Raw genomic sequence first — 13,961 nt, forward strand, 5'->3', positions numbered from 1 at the left:
CAAAATGCACAAGTTAATTACATGTATACGCTGATGCGGGGAATTTGCACGGTAAAAGCTTACCATCAGGTCCGTAACGTTACGTACAAAGTGTTGTATGGGTGCACCGTAACAACTTGACTGTGTTATCGGGAGCGGGATCAAAAACGAAAACTACTTCAAATAATCGAATCTTGTAACAATTCCAGTTCAATTGATTGGGTATGGTAAAGACTCCGATTTTCTTGACCCAAGAAAAGCTTTTATCAGTATTATGTTTGATTCACTCTTATAAATTTTTCAGCTTAGCTAAGCAACTGTTCACAGTATTTAGTTACAGCTAGATGGAGTTGATTGTATATTGAAGCCAATAAACATATGTCGTCAATGTAGGCTATTTTTTTATATTTTACGAACGAAACTAAATGTTCAGCCAGTCTTTATCAAAGTGTAAATCTCTTCTGATTGGATGTAAATATTCAATATATTTTCGTAATATTGCTGATTTAAAAATAACAAATTTATATTATTTTAAACAAAGGTTAGAATATACATATACAGGTCCTTTGAAGCAAATATTAATTACATATTATCTATATTGTTGTTTATCTTAATTGTACTGATTGTTGGAAATAGCACAGGATACGCTATCAGCTGATTCTCGTGCACATCTCAAACGTAATTAAATACCCCGAGATAATGTCGGTAACTGGGTCAGTTAATTGACATGTAACGCAACGTATCTATCGACGTAGATCTCAGACTACGGTTACATCACTAACCTAAACAATTAACCGTTGGTGATAGATGTATTGCTAACGTAACGGCACCCCGGCTAGCTTTGATGAGATTAATCTTGTGCTTTACACCTATCTGCCCATTATCTTCAACTTTATGATGTTTATATATTTTACTTTAAATATAAACAGACTCGGTTTTAATGAAAAATAAATATAAATATGCATAAATTATTAGTCTGATTACTGTGCATGATTTATATTCATATTAGATTAATATGTAATTTAAATTAAATTGTATCTCATATAACTATCTTGATTCACAATCTCCACACCAGTGAACAACGTCTAACAATTAGGTTTAGTTACAAAAACCCATTTATATTTAAAAAAAAATTATCACTGATGTACCTCACCACTATTTGACACAATAAAGTTTTGTATTATATTATTCCAGAAATACCCCATTGACCATTTATTTTCGAGAAAAATCGTAACATATGTAATATTTAGTCGCAATATATACATATATAACGTTTTATATTATTTTTGCATACATTGAAGTGGCATTAAGACGTATCTAAAAAATCTTATTTAAAATTTTACAATTGCTCATGAAATGCCTAAATGATCCAATTTGTAAATGTGTTGTTGCAAACTAACATTTGACACTTTGAAGACGCGTAATTTTTGACAGTGTTGCCAGCATAGGAAACTTGAATTGGATCATCCTGTATATAGTTGGTTACTCAGAGCTTTTTTCTTGGTTACATTGTTAAAAAGTGTCGGGCCACAATGTGACATTTTTTTAGTCATATTTGTCTTCAACAAAAAGAAAATATTAAACAGTTTTTATTTCACAACGGGTTTTTGGTAAAGAGATATTTAAAGATTGTTTCAGGGTTCAGTCGATTTCCACAGTTTATAAAGGAAGAATATCTTTTTTTGCAAAAGCACCATTTGTATCGTTTCATCATACATATTTTTGATTACATTAAAAAGTACATTTACCAGTCTTTCACTGTTTTTAGTATTATTTGTTTGATTAAATATGGTTTTATTTTGTTTAAATTTAATAGTAGAAAAGCTATGTTTTTAATTATTAAGTAACGACTTATACCATCGATCTATCATGCTGGTCAGGAATGTATCGTGAAAGAATTTCGAATATGCATAGAAAGGCCACGATCGATAAGGATCTGGTTCCTGTGTACAATTGCGAATTCACTTGTCGTATATTGTGAACAAATCGAGCATAGTTAGTTGTGCGATCCTGTTGTAAGATAAACCTTGGAACATGTGGGCATAGTGCTTGCTCTGTGGCGTGGAAGTGCAGGTAAAACCGATAACATTACAGCTGGAGAATTTATTTCTCTTGCAATTATGTCAGGTGCTCCCAGGTGATAAACGCGGTGATTCGGATTATACGTTTCAGACAACGAGCGTTGCGAAAACGGACGATTTTGCGATAAATCAACGAGGCGATTGTGTATGTAGGGTATTCAAATCGAGAGAGAAATAAAAACAAAATTGCTCTCTGAGAAGTACATAAATAATTCTGCAACGCGTTTTGAAACTGAGAACGAAATTATAGACGAAACTGCAGCAGTAGAGTGAAATTTTGAATAACAAGAACGATTGCTTCAGTCGAACATATAAAACATGATTTTTTAGCTAGATAAAATATATTTATTTATGATTTTTAATAAATAAAATAAAAATTATTATATTGAGTTTCCAAATTTATATTATTATTAAAGTTATAAATATGATTAAATAGCTATTTTTAATTGTATTATTTTATTGCTAGCAAAATACTCTTCTACGATAGAATATGCAAATAATATTAAAAATATGTAATCGTTTTTTATTTATATTAAAACATATTTAAAATAAGATGCTTTAAATGTTAGTATTGTAAATAAATGTTTATAAGACATTTTATATATAAAAATAATACTACTATTAAAATGTGGTCAGATAAAATTTAGTAACAAATTTCTTAAAATTTTCAAAGGGTTATATTTATATACAATAGTTAATTAATTATAAGCTGACAGTTCGACTTGACGGTTAATTAATTTTATAACTGCAACGCAATCGATTCGTTTCCTCTTTATGTGACGTTACTATGTATTAAGACTCTATCCAATTAAGATAAAGTCAGTCATGACATTCCTGCACACAATTTATTACAAAACACGTTAATTGTAAATCATTTTATTCATGTTTTTGAGATTATCCCAATGAACAATGATACTATTGTCTAGTTTCCATAAATGTATGCGCGCACACATGTCAGAGATATAAATTGACAAATTACATATTGTGTGCAGTAAAACCTTATTGTATGCGACAATTAGGTTATAATAATAGAAATATAAATTATTCACAGTATAATTTATGTACACTTTTGTTGTTGCAGAAAGCTCCCACACAGTCGGAATTGATATCACACATTAAGGCGATAAGGTATGCTTTTAAAAATAAATATATATCCACCTCCACTTTTTAAATGTGAATTATTTGATAATGTCACTTTGCTTTAATCCTTCTGATATATGTACATATATACAATAAAAATTGCCATAGTTTGAATTAAGTTAATATGGTTTTAATATTTTTCTTTAGCTTATAATTGATGAAAATCTAAAGCTATAAAAAGATGTACATTATAATATAAAATGTACTGTTGCATAATAATTTAGAATATACAACACTGTTGCCGTGTTCTTTTTTTTAAGTTGCCAAATATGGAGTTGTTAAGAAAACTCCTCCTAAGGCTATCGATATAAAATAATTTAAATTCAATTAAAGCTCTCCATACATTTTTACCTAACCAAATTAAATGTATGCGTTACTAATCGAATACCTACATATATAATATGTATTAGAAATGATTGCAATCCAATGAATCACGACTCGGCTTTATATAGAATATAAAAAAATATATGTTCTGAGAACAATGAAGTTCAATATGAGAAGAAATAGATCGTATCTCTTAGGCTTCACTATTACATCAATGTTAACCAATTGTTATGTAGACAAATATAAGGCATTATGTAGTGTTACTTCGTTATTAATATGATATTAAGTTTTTTTCGTATTTATTGTAGTCTAAAACACAAGATGCTAATAATCTATTGAATTTGCAGACGTTGACCTATTGCTTATTAAAAAATAGCTTCAAACATAATTTTAAAATACCCAATGTATATGTAAGTATATAGTACATATATATGGTTTTCTGTCTTGTAAAAATAGTAGTTTTACTTGACTTTTCATGTGTAAAACATAAATTGCGAGTTTTGTTATCCATTGTTTAAAAACATATGTTTAATTAAATCTGTATACATATTTGTTAAAATGTACATATTTTTTCAATTTACGATTTTTATCTTATGTGTATTTTTTTATAAAATTTGTCACTTACAAATGCCTTAGAGTTCTAAGATTAAAAAAAAATACAACCAGACGATACAATCTCGCCTGCGACACATGAAATATATCTTCTCATATTTTTGTCCGACGTTGTTGCTTCACGAATGTATTGTTTTATAGTTTCATCGAATCAGATTGCAATCTCCAGATATATCTTATTTTGAAACGTGTATGCAATTGCGTAGTTCGTCGATGTGACGATAAGCTTATACTGTAAATTGAGGAGAGAAGTGCAAAAAGTCACGACATTAACTGTTGTCGTAACTTTGCTGACACACAATAAATAATAGGTAACACAAATGCAATGTTTCACTTAAATATGTTTCTGATTGTTCTTACATTTTATAAAAAATGTATTAAGCTGGAATGGTGTTGAAGTATTCGCAATGCATTCGATAGATAGGCGGTGGTGAATATAAATTTCTGATAAAATCTATGGAACAATAAAGCAATGCTTATATATTTATATACTCGCTTATATATGTATATATATAATATGTGTATATCCACTGTATAATATAATAAGATGAAAGGACGATGGAGGCAAGAGAAGCAATCAAAATAAATCGTCTCGCCCATCCCATCATTGTTGGAGAATACCATCAGTGAGCTCAGCACGTTGGGAATTTTCGATGCAATATCATCGCTATCCGTTCACAATACGATCTTCGTAAAATTCTTTAAATGTCTTTATCCCTATTGGGTAAACGACGTTAAGCAATCAATTTATAAGCCGTAAGATACCGTATAATACGACTATTAAATATATTTATTTAATAATATATAATAAAAAAATTATATTATTATTCGAACTTTAAATAATTGAACATTGCAATTCATGTGAAAAGTCACTTTCTTAAACTTATGATAAGTTATAAAATATACCTATTATATTTAGGCTAGTTAAAAAAATATTATATTTTGAAAAAATATATGAATAAATCCTTTTTTTTTGGTTAGGAGAAAACTTTAAGATAATCGCAGATATGCATTTAAAACTATAGCAATATAATTAATACAATTTACCGCCAAATTACCGCTTCAGCGAAATTCTTATTAACGTTTTAATTTATTTATATACATTTACCCCAAGCTTTTGGTTTACATCTTTGCAGAAATGCGAATACTTGGACGGCGTCGTAGAATCCACTTAACATTAAATACATTATACATAACTGAAACGCCCCAAGAGCCTGTAATATAATTATGCATGAGATACATTAAACATTTTCTCTGTGTTTGTGTCGCGAAAATTTTGTTTCATATCATTTTCTAAGCGTATATATTGCATTACATTTTTTTCACTGTTATTGTATTAATAGGGTAAATAATGTTGTGAATTATGAATGTATTAAACATGTCGCTTTATGTAAAGCAATGTAATTAAATTTAAACACAACCCAGAAATGTAAGGTGAACAGCTTTTAAGAGCAGCATACTTCCGTTTACTCGCAAAAAGCTCTGGAATAACTGCCAACTGTTGCGGTTAATTATTTAACGTTTTAATTGAACTACTATAAGCTTTTATACACTGTTTAATTTAATATAAAGTTTATTTAAGTTTATATTACAATTTTATCAGTATTTATTTTGAGAATGAATGATAGTTAATTTTGCGCAACATTCAATGCAATTTATCGTTTGTAAATAAATGGGTTAGTCTATTAGAGACAATCATACTTTTATTAAATTTCCACAGTTTGCGGTTTGCGTATGAACTTAATATACTTGTAATTTAAAACATTTCAAATATTATACCTCATTTTACGTTTATGTATTTCAATGAAAAAAGTATTTTGCTGTATAATAGTAATAACTTTAAGTGCGTGCTAGTAAATTATTATTATTTTTTAATTTAATTTTAAGTTGTATTGCTTATACTTGTAGCACATAAAGTTAAAATATAATTTGATCAATATCCAGAAAGTCTAATTAAATTACGACTGAAATACGACTGTTTTTTATTTTTCTATTTATGTTATTTTATTTTAATTAAATAAAGCACGATAAACAACTTGAACATAAACTCTCTTTTCGTAATTCGACTTATCGTCGACGTCAACAATTTTTTACCACCAAACCACCGAAACCCTTAACGGAAAAGATTTATTAGTTGATATCCAACAAATTTACAACACGATAATTATTTTCTGAGCACGCAGCTTTCATCTCGGTTTTTGTTTTTGACGTTTAGGCGTCACAAAAGTTCCGCGTGCTTCTGATGTATTCCGGCTGTTAGCGGTTTTCCCTCGCTCGTTTTAATACTTTAGTTATGTATGTATGCATAACAATTTAAGACATCGGTTGCAAAATGGGGTAGCTTTATTTTATTAAAAAGTGAAAAATATTGAAGTCACAATGACCACTAGATTTTTTTATAGAATTACCGTACCAAAATACATCTTTTGTATGTATTTTGTTTCTAGTTTAATAATTTGCCCTTAGACGATATTTTAAAATTATTGTATAGCTTTTTTTTTACTGAAAAATCAGCTATCATATCTACTTCTCTAAATATTAAAAAATATTATTAAGTAGTTCGACTCACGACTAAATTAATCAAAGTACAAAACACTGATAAAATTAGTGTCTACTTACGTGTCAAATATTTAGATTATAACAAAGAAAAGTACACTAGAGCTCAAGGTTGGATCATAAATTAAAAACATTTAACGACTAATTATATATCCGAAAAAACATAGGTTGAATCGTTATTAATTTTAATCCTTATAATTGCAACGACGATGGTTGCAGCCTTTCTTTTTTAAAACACTTCATTGCGCTTTACAAAAAATCCTGTAATGTTCAATTGATCTCTCAATCTTAACCTACATATTCATACTTTGTAGAAATAGTCAATATTATGCAACAGTAAATTTTTTTTTGATTCAATCTAAGCTGTCAAAAACGCGATTCGTAGGCTAAATGTAGCAGAATTTTTGCGCTCGCGACCCACTTTTAGTTTTGCTGCGTAGCTTAATGAATCTAGATAATTTATGAGCAAACTATTAAAAAATATCATGCTACGCAAATAAGTACAGATTAGAGTCTCCAATTACTCGAACCATCAACTACTCGAGTATCGAATATTAAAATTTTAAAATACTCGAGTACTCGAGTACTTTCGAGTATTTACTAAATGTACTAAAATAGCTATTATTCAAATTCGTGCACATATAAATAAATAAATAAAATACTTAGTATGTTAATTTTTACAATTATTTTAACTTCACGAACATAGTTTTTAAAAACAATAATGCAAAAAGTGTCTCGAATTTAATATTACTGCTAACCTTTGGTTTTAATATTCCCGTTATGGAAAAAACCCTTTCCGTTGCTGTTGATGTTAGTATTATTGTCATTAACGCGTTGGATAAGGCTTCTAATTTATATCTGTTCGCTTTTTATAGATATAAAATTTTTTGAACTCTCTTTTTATGTTCTCTTCTTTCATTCCCTTCTCTGCTTTTCTCTTATTTCCTTCGACTATTGACAAAATAGCATTTTGTAATTGTTCTTGAATAGATTTTTTTTCCTAACAATATACAATATTCTACTCCTTCTGATTAATGCGAAGAATTTAAATCTATATCGTTCGAATATGTATTTGGGTGAGTCCCTTTCACTCTAGAACTAAACGGTTCGCAAAGAACTGACTTTACTTTAAATGCCTGTAAAACACACAATTGTTTTGATTTATATTTTAAGCTGAGGGATCAGTATAAACAATTTACAACACTTTACGCTACAACTGCATAGTCATAAAACCTAAAAAAAATTTTTGTTGATATTTTATATTGTTTATTGCCATAAATTAGATAAGTCGGGACTGTCGAACAGAAAACACAAAAGAAATTTCTCCGTCGTACCCACTAACATAGCCGACGACCGGAACTATGCAACTATGGAACTATGAAAAAATTATATCTGATAGTAACCGCTCTAACTCGGGACTTCGGGCATAAACGCCAAATAAAAGCAAGACGTTAACCTATACCGGACCGAGTTAAAGTTATTTTTGTTTCTGAAATATTTCAAAATTTTTTAATTTCGAGTACTAATCGAGTAATTTTTAAAATACTCGATTATCAAGTACTTGAAAAATAGACAAAAATACTCGAGTATCGAGTACTCGATTACTCGAATTGGAGACTCTAGTACAGATTGGTATACATCACTAAATTTGAAAGGAACGTTAATTTAAATATACAATTTACCGAGCTCTATGTTTGAAAGTGACGATTTTCAAGTATTTGTATATAAAAGGTAATCCCGAAACAAATAACGTTTTTTTTAATTCAAGTTTTAACAGTCAGTCGTGCTTTATCCGTTGATACATAAGTACGGATTTTTTTAATATCTGTACTAGTGCACATATGGACTCCACATTGCAATATTAAAATTAAATTGGGCCCTAAATTTTACGATTGCAGAATGTTAAATAATTTTTTTTAAATATGGGCTGGAAGGTTTTATCTCATCCACTTTATTCTTCAGACTTTGTTCCTTTGGACTACTTTTTATTTCGACCAATGCGATACTTCATAGTCCAAAAAAAATAAAAAATGTGAAAAAAGGGCTATCGGAATATTTTATTTCAAAGCTTTCAGCATTTTATGCTAAAATAATTAAAAACGTAACTGAAAAGTGAGAAAAAGTTAAACCTTTAGAATGAAATTTTAATTTAAATTATAAACAATTAAAGGTATTTTTTTATTTATTATAAAAACGACATTTATTTAGGGATTAGCTATTATGTATTTTTCGCGTAGCTATTAGCTATAATTATATTCTTTTTCATTGGGATTATTGGACTATTTTAAGTGTAAGCTCAAAGGTGACGTTATTTATCAACGTAATATGTTATAAAATTATAAAAAATAAGATATATCCTTTTCGTGCAGGTGTTCTGTACAAAATTTAAAATTGGTCCTGGGCCTTCCTCGCCGAGGTGTTAAATCCTAAATTGTCTGAGGCAGTTTTAGGAGCACGCGATTCTGGAATTGGTAGGCACCCGTTCAAAAAGTTCATTTCGTGTCTGACGGAACATGTCAGAAGTTTTGCACTGACGGAGGCTTTCTGCGCGATCGCTCTTTTCCGCGATGACAGCTCGTAATGAAGACGCTTCAGAGAGCTTTTTTGTTTTTCTGGCGAATTTTAATTTGACGTAATAAATTCTGGAAGGAGAGGGGGAGCGCAAAACGGTGCTTATATACACTATGCATCGTGAGTGATAATCATGAAAATAATTAATTTCGCTCTTCTTAATAAAATATGCCCAATTTTAATTGTTATATTCAATTTATTATACAATACAATGGTTGAAAATGTTATACAGCTTTAGCACAAATAGTTGGTTAGTTTAAGCTAATGTGGAAGTAGAATTCGTAGCACAAAAAAGCTTTTACCACAGCACTAAATATCCAATCTCGGTGTTGAAAAGTCCATTCAATTCTTTTATTTTATTTATTAAAATAACACGTGTTTTACAATTTTTTATACTTAAAGGTAGTGTTAATTGATCTGTTTGTCCACCGTTGGTAACAATACTATATAGCAGAGTAATGATGTTTTTAAGCGGATAAAATGGAATCTTTATTAAACTGTATTTACGGGCAGTTGACAATACCGTATTTATTATTATATTAGATAGCGTTGACATTTAATTAATAAGCTTATGCTATCTGACTTAGTACTATATTATATTTTAAATATAATTTTAGAGGTAGCCTTATTATTTAGCCAAATACTAATTTATAAAGTAAATTTAGAATTAATTATCTCTGTATCCTAATTGTTGTGTTACTACATACATAAACAAAATGTTTTGGTCAGTTGAAATTTAATTTACAAGCACGTTTTATATCCAATTAAACAAACTCCGTCTTTAATTTGTAGCGAATTTAGGTCCCATTTTCAAGCATGGAGGTACTTCTAAATGGTTACTCAACCTTGAAATTGGAAGCGACACTTATTCCCTAAACGTCGTTTTCATTACCTAAGCAAACAGCAGAACCTGAAGCACTCTAGCATTATCTCTACACATAATATTTACGTAAAATGTAATTATGTGAAGTTAATTGATAGTTTTTTAAGAGTGAATTTATCGATTAGTATCGATTGCTTTTTTTAATTAAAACGCAACCATAAGGCACTTGTGAAACGCGAGAGTAATTAAACAGCGTATTATTATATTAATCTTAACTCAGGAAAGTACATATTATACATAATTAGTATGCATAGCGTGCAATTTATACCTTCCAGGCGAAAGAGCAACAACTATGGGTCTCGATTAATCATTTTATTTTCGTCCAACGGTTGACATTTGATTTATCGGTATGATCTACCCCCTCTGGTAGTGATTTTTTTCTCAAAAAATGCGATAAGGCTCTGGGGTATGAAATACCAGACGAATCCTAATTCGCATGTTTTACGCCGTCTAGATAAGATCTAGCCGCGACCCACAAACACTGACCCATAAAATGGGTAATTTTTCACGACCGCAGGCAAAATGTACAAGTACAAGATTCTTGTTCTAGTGGTGGATCGTAAAAATGTGATGATTTTTCTTTATTGCCTGATAAAAAGATAAATTCGCTATGGCTCTTGGGCAAAGACAAAGCTCTTTGCTTCTCGCTGCGCCGAGTTGAAGGTCGCAATTATTCAATGTGTATGACCGTAAATAATTGTCGAAACGTGCTGTCTTTTAACCCTTATCCTTAGTAGTTTTGCATTCGAGTTTAATGCAGTATCTGAAAAGGGCGTGGGTGTATAGGGACGTATAAAGATTGCACTTGATAAATGAACATGATATTTATTTATTTAAAATAAGACCATCGTGACCTGTCAGGATAACCTAATGCGTCACGATAACCAAACTCATAAAATATATTAAAATTAAAAAATCAATACATATACACATATAAATAAAAACGTGATAAATAAAAAATATATGATATTTTATACTAGCTAAATTTTCTCATTATTAGCAATTAAGCCATTATGATATTCATACGTGAGATTTGAAAAAGCTTAAAAATCTTAATATTTGTTAATCGATTTAAATTTTAATTATATTTTAATTACTAATTCCAATCTCAAAAAAACACTGAAGTTTGAACAGGGTTCGAAAGCAGGACTTCCAGATATTAGCCATTGACTTTAACAACTGTTTTATCGCAGTGATATGTTTGTGCGAATGAGTCAAAGTTTAAGTGTTAAACTGGGGCTTTAATCAAGACCTCTTTCCTCAGCGCCATCACCAAATTTTCATAATAATCAAACATATTATTGATGTACTACTCGTTTTATAATGTAAAATTTTAATCCCAATGTAGAATCCATCCTATACGGTTTACGTCGCTAAACGGTAGTTTGTATCATGCTGCGAGAACGTATTCATCACTTTCGTTTTAAACTGACAGGCACTGTGTTGTATATAATTTAGTTGATTAATTTGTGCTTGATTATATTAACTCGGCGATAATGACACGCGACTAAGACTAAGATTAATATGTTTTATATGATTAAGTGCATTTTTTACAACCCATCAAATCTTCAAATAGACGTCAATGTAAACACAAAATAATATTGAGAAATAAAGGTTAATTTATAGTAAATACTTCTCTTGTTATGTACATATTTTATATTTATTAAATTAACACATACGTGTATAAATTCCAAGTATTTGTAACGCGTGATTTATGTCTTATCTGTCATCGTACTAGCATTTTTTTCCAAGCGGCATTTATATTGTTGTTATAAATATAGACAAGTCAAACGACAGTTTACTAGATCATGACTTGCTCTCGGATTAGCCTTACATGGCAACAAACTTGTTCTTAAGCCTCAGTCATGTTATGACTGTACCTTGAATCTGTATACGTAATTGTTCAAAGGTCGTATTGACCATTAATCAATTTGTATTGAATTGATGATAGCATATGATTCTTACTATTAAAACAGCTTTTTGTAGTTGTTTGTTTGTCATGTTGTACGAGCGCATAGTAACAATTTATATATAACGGTAGTACAACAGCGAAAAGGTAAACGGGTAGCATTTGATATGATTACTATTATACGTAACTCGTTAATCATAGTGTGTATATATTTAATTGAGTAGCAACACAATAAAGAATGCAGAAAAAATATATCGAACAACAGTTTTTTTTGGCATATCTTAATACAACGTTTGTAAGAAAGCTTTTATTTTTAATTTTCATATAGCTTCATTAATAAACATTCTTTAAATTTTAAGTCATATTACTTAAAAGTACACGTGCAGGATTTCCGTTTAAAGCATGCAAAAAATGAGTCTTACACTATGGAACTGAATCATGTCGAAAGCCTATTTTTTACTTGGTACATATAATATATAACCTTGAGCTTGTAATGCATTCAGTGTTGAAAATGCAGCCAAATTTAAAGCATTTTTTTCATTCAATAATCACATGGTAGACAAACAGGTCGGAGAGTGACTCAAGCCTTGAGTTATGCTGTTCTAAACACATATAAATGGTTCATAGGTTATAATTAAAATCAGGTTCGCCTAATCGTGATTTTAACAAAGAAAATTTTACCATTATGAACTAAAACTTATTCACTAATTAACTAACCCGAAGGCTAATCGTGCATGAGGCACAAGACCTAAATTCTACTTTGCTTAAAACGTGATACTTTTAATGCGTGGATTTCATTGGCAACCATGTAGGTTTATTATTTACTCTCAGTTATTAATTAATAGCTTTAACTAAGACAGTAAATTTCTACGGTTAAACCTTGAACATTGATCTATTACAGCGTGTGTATGTTTTTTTTATTATTTTTAAATATAACGAATTTGCCATTGATCAACTTAATCGAATCACGATTTGTTAAAATTAAGATTTATAATCGATTATGCTCATATATATATTTTTTTTGTTACAGGAAAACATAGCGGATTTATTATCAAAAGGCAAGTAAATATTTATTAAATTATATACCTACACAAATTTGATGTTTCAATGAAATTTAATAATGTGAAGAATTCCGCGTTTTGCCACTCGTGATTAGCACATCCTATTTAATGTAGTGTTAAAATATAGTGAGTAAATATTGATAATATAAACATCATATTAAATTATTTTTTTACTTGAATATGATGTTTAATATTTAATTTGTTATATTTACATATTTTTTTAAAAGCTTCACTTTATAAATCAAGGATAATACCAGATACATAAAATAATATTAAATATTTGACGTACGAGCTTTCACAATATATAAAGATTGTTTTCTTATAATACGTCATGTTGTCTTTCGCCATGTCAATAGTAAATATGTCAACCTTTGTCAAATCTCAAACACACATCCTTCTTTATACGTGTATTTTCATCTTAATTTTGAACAATACTTTTTATTTGTTTAAGTTTACCTGTTATTTATTAATCAAATTTATAATATTGTAGTTAATATCATAGGTTTAAAATTGTAATAAACCATAATTTTTATTTTATATTTTCTTATCTTATATTAAAAATTTAAGAATATATTGATACCACTATACAATATTTTAGGCTGAAAAATAATTCAATTTATATGTAATCGTAAGCAACAAAGTAACAACTGTTAAATGTAAAAGGACAATATACTCATTAGGCCAAATTTAAAATAAATTAAAATGTAATTCGGTAAATACTATTTTTATTAGGATCTTAGACTAATTTATCAGAATTTGGTCGACGTACTAGTTTTTCTTACTGTTATAAATATTTTTTTAATTTTATTTTTTTGTCAAATCGATACATCAAAAAATATGTAGGT

The 13,961-nt window shown here is 29.1% G+C and overlaps 1 protein-coding gene across 2 annotated transcripts in view; it reads left to right on the forward strand.

Moving 5' to 3' along the window:
* LOC148235965 (uncharacterized) overlaps positions 1–13,961 on the forward strand; it is a 163,949-nt gene that overhangs the window by 59,147 nt on the left and 90,841 nt on the right. Inside the window, exons 4-5 of one of the 2 annotated variants that reach the window (XM_088184533.1) lie at positions 3,142–3,188; positions 13,086–13,113. The gene's annotated coding sequence lies outside the window, so the exon portion shown is untranslated. The remainder of the gene's footprint in view (positions 1–3,141; positions 3,189–13,085; positions 13,114–13,961) is intronic. The other variant, XM_088184534.1, reaches the window with a different exon arrangement.

The sequence above is a fragment of the Plectrocnemia conspersa genome, unplaced genomic scaffold (genome assembly GCF_051122295.1).
Source record: "Plectrocnemia conspersa isolate PC_06_02 unplaced genomic scaffold, ASM5112229v1 ptg000004l, whole genome shotgun sequence".
Classification (NCBI taxonomy): Eukaryota; Metazoa; Arthropoda; class Insecta; order Trichoptera; family Polycentropodidae; genus Plectrocnemia; species Plectrocnemia conspersa.